Genomic DNA, 4,091 nt, shown 5'->3' with positions numbered 1-4,091 from the left:
GTGTTTTAATATATATATTACTGAAATAGGTTCGTGAATCCAAGGCCAACTCTGCATTGTTCAGTATCGTCGTATGAATATTTTTACTACAAAATATTGTATTGCGAGTTTCATTTGATTCCCTTTTACTCTTTACATTTTTGGGACTGAGAATACATGCGCTGTTTTTACAACTACTTTATTAAATGCTTTTGAAATATATTTTTGAACTGCGAATGTATGAAATGCTTTTATAAATGTTTGACGAGATAGACATAAGAGAAACATTCCTCGAATGAATTATTATGCAGACAAAAGTTCTGTGGATTATTATTGAATTACGTGGACATGATAATTGCCACCAATTGATGTGAATATTTTCCCCTGATTATTATTGCTTGGTAACCTAAGAATTAGAATCGGGTATGGCCCTAATTCACGTGATTTCTAAAGGTAGATACCGGGTTTAACACCCCCACCCAGAATGTTCACTAGACGGAAGAGCTAGTGGGCGTGGTGTTTAGTACTTCTAAGTTTATATATTATACATACGAGATGTTCTATTTTGGGGATGTTATTGATGCGCATTATATGTTAAGGTCGGTTATCAAGCCAAGCTATGAAAGCAAAGTGAATGTTATGTATCGAGAGAATGATTTTTACACATGTTATGTGTATTATTTTTGTGCACGAGATATGTGTACGGTTATTAAAAATCGCGAGACAACCTACGGGGGAGAAAAGGATACTAACCTACTCTGCTAAGCATTATGAAAAATGGTTTCGTACACGAGATAGGTGTACTGTATTTGAATCTTGTGGTCTATCAAAATGATGAATTTTATTATGATAAACCTATGAACTCACCAACCTTTTGATTGACACTTGAAAACATGTTTATTCTCAGGTATGAAAGAAATCTTCCGCTGTGCATTTGCTCATTCTAGAGATATTGCTTGGAGTCATTCATGACATATTTCAAAAGACGTTACATTCGAGTCGTTAAGTTCATCAAGGATGTTATTAAGTCATTTATAGTTGGATATATTATGAAATGGTATGCATGCCGTCAACTTTCAATGTGATGAAAGTTTGTCTTTTAAAAATGAATGCAATGTTTGTAAAATGTATCATTTAGAGGTCAAATACCTCACAATGAAATCAATTATTATGTAACGTTTATAATTGATATGAACAGGGCATTTCATAATATCCATCGTAGGAGTCTTGGTTTCGCGTCTTGCTTAGTGAATTGATATTTGAGGGCTGAATAATCTGTATAGACTGTAGTCTTGGACAGAATGAGATAGGAACGGAATTTTTCGAAGGCGAATACTACGGCTAGCAGCTCCTTCTCCGTGGTAGTGTAATTCTCTTGAGCTCCGGTTAAGGTTTTGCTTGCGTAATAGATTGGATGAAAGTGTTTATTTACCCGTTGTCCAAGCACAGATCCAACTGCGAAATCACTCGCATCACACATGATCTCAAAGGGTAGACTCCAATCAGGAGCTATCATGATGGGCGTATGTGTTAGCTGTTCTTTCAGATAGTTGAATGCTTTTCGACATTTTTCATCGAAGACAAACGGGACTTCCTTCCCTAGGAGATGAGTGAGAGGTCGTGTGACATTTGAAAAATCCTTAATGAAGCATCGGTAAAAACCGGCGTGTCCTAGGAAACTCCTTACCGCTCTTACTGTGGTAGGTTCTGGACATTTAGTAATGGTCTCAATCTTAGCCTTATCAACTTCTATTCCTGCTTTTGAGATCTTATGTCCTAAAACTATCACTTCTTTTACCATGAAGTGACATTTTTCCCAATTCAGAACAAAATTCGACTCTTCGCACCGGGTGAGCATCTTGTCAAGGTTTGAAAGGCATGAATCAAAGGTACTACCAAAGACTGAGAAGTCGTCCATGAAGACTTCCATACAACGCTCAATCATGTCGTGGAATATTGCTATCATGCATCGCTGGAATGTAGCTGGTGCATTGCATAACCCAAAGGGCATACATCGATACACAAATGTTCCATAAGGACAGGTAAAGGTTGTTTTCTCTTGGTCCTTTGGATCGAGGGGAATTTGAAAGTAGCCAGAAAAATCGTCAAGGAAACAGTAGTATTCATTTCCTGATAGACGTTCCAACATTTAATCGATGAAAGGTAATGGAAAATAATCCTTCCGGGTTGCATTGTTTAGTTTACGATAATCTATGCAAACCCTCCAACCGGTGACTTCCCGAGTTGGAATAAGCTCATTATTCTCATTTTGAATTTCGGTCGTCCCTCCCTTTTTGGGTACCACTTGAATAGGACTAACCCATGGGGAATCAGATATGGGATAGATCAGACCGGCATCCAGAAGTTTGATTACTTCTTTCTTGGCGACTTCTTGAATCATAGGGTTGACTCTTCTTTGCCTTTGAACTGAAGGTTTGAAATCATCTTCCATGAAGATCTTGTGGGTGCAATAGTTGGGGCTGATCCCTTTGATGTCAGAGATCTTCCAGGCAATTGCCTTCTTATGTGTTTTCAAAACTTGAATCAATTTCTCCTTCTCTTGTGACGTGAGGTCTTTCGATATGATCACAGGGAGTTGCAATTCTCCTTCTAAGAATGCATACTCCAGATTGTCGGGTAACTTCTTTAACTCTAATTCCAGAGGCTCCTCGATAGATGGCTTCATCCTAGCTATCTCCTTTCGGTCTAACGAGTCATACTTTTCCTGGAATTCTGATTCTTCAGTAGCGGTCACTAATGCTATCTGTTCTTCATTTCTGGAAATTGTCCTTCTTAATGCTTCCTCTTCAGAAACGTCTTCTTTAGTTTCGAGGGTAGGTTCGGGAAATTCCTCACAGTCTTCCCTTGACTGGGGTTCCTGATATACCGGAATGAAATCTGTTTCTTCATTCGGTCTTCTCCTTAATAGAGGTAAAGGAATGTCTTGTCCTAGTGGTGCTATTTGAATAGTATTGCCAAGAAAGTTACTTTCAGAGAGGGGAGATATGTGTTGACTAAGGTTCATGGCTGAATGGTTGTCGAGATTTCCTTCAAGAGGTGTAAAGAAAAGATCCTTAGAAATTTCATCTTGACTACATATAGCCATAGTCTCTTCCAAGTATTCATTGACAAGTTCTTGAAAAGAATCAGAGAGATTCACATCTTCTTCCTTAGGATGGTTCATGAGGCGATCAACATTGAATGTGATTTCTTCTCCTCCAACCCTTAACTTTAAGCATTTCTCGTGAACGTCAATTACGGCCTTGGCAGTATTCAAGAATGGTCTACCAAGAATGAGTGGGACCTTTGTGTCTTCCTCAATATCCATAATGACGAAATCAACGGGAAACGCGAACTTATCCACTCTAAGTAGGACATCCTCAGCTATTCCCCGAGGAATTTTAAATGATCTGTCCGTGAGTTGGATAGTCATTCTGGTTGGCCTTAAGTCATTTAATCCTAGCTTTTTGAATAATGAACAGGGCATTAGGTTTACACTGGCTCCTAAGTCTGCTAACGCATTGCTAATTTGGACATCTTGCAGGTAGCAAGGTACAGTAAATCTTCCTGTATCTCCTAACTTAGGGGGAATTCCATGTTGTAACACTAACGAGCATTCTTCACTTAAGGGCAAGCTAACTATCTCTCTTAATCTCTCTTTATTTGAAAGCAGTTCTTTGAAAAATTTAGCGTAGTTTGGCATTTCTACTAAAGCATCTACTAGACGTACATTCAAATGCAAATTCTTAATAATATCCCAATACTTAGCGAATTGCGCTTCTTGTTTTTCCTTCCTAATCCTACCTGGGAAAGGTATGCAGGAGCGCGGAATAATTTCTGTGGCCTTAGGAGAGATAGGTTCCGGTGGATTGACGACTGGGTCAATTGGCACAGGTTCCTTATCGGAAAAATTTTGTATGGGTATATTAACAGTTGTCTCCTTCCCTCCTCTAGTAATTACTAGGGCATCAAACTCACTACACTCTATATCAATTTTAGTGGTTAATCGTTTAAGCGTAAGCTGAAAATTAGTGATTAATTCTTCAAAAATCTTTATTAAAGTATCGAACTTGTTCTGGCATTCTATGACTTGAAGGTTTATCATATATTGA

The sequence above is a fragment of the Rutidosis leptorrhynchoides genome, chromosome 3 (genome assembly GCF_046630445.1).
Source record: "Rutidosis leptorrhynchoides isolate AG116_Rl617_1_P2 chromosome 3, CSIRO_AGI_Rlap_v1, whole genome shotgun sequence".
Lineage (NCBI taxonomy): Eukaryota > Viridiplantae > Streptophyta > Magnoliopsida > Asterales > Asteraceae > Rutidosis > Rutidosis leptorrhynchoides.
This window is presented reverse-complemented; position numbering follows the sequence as displayed.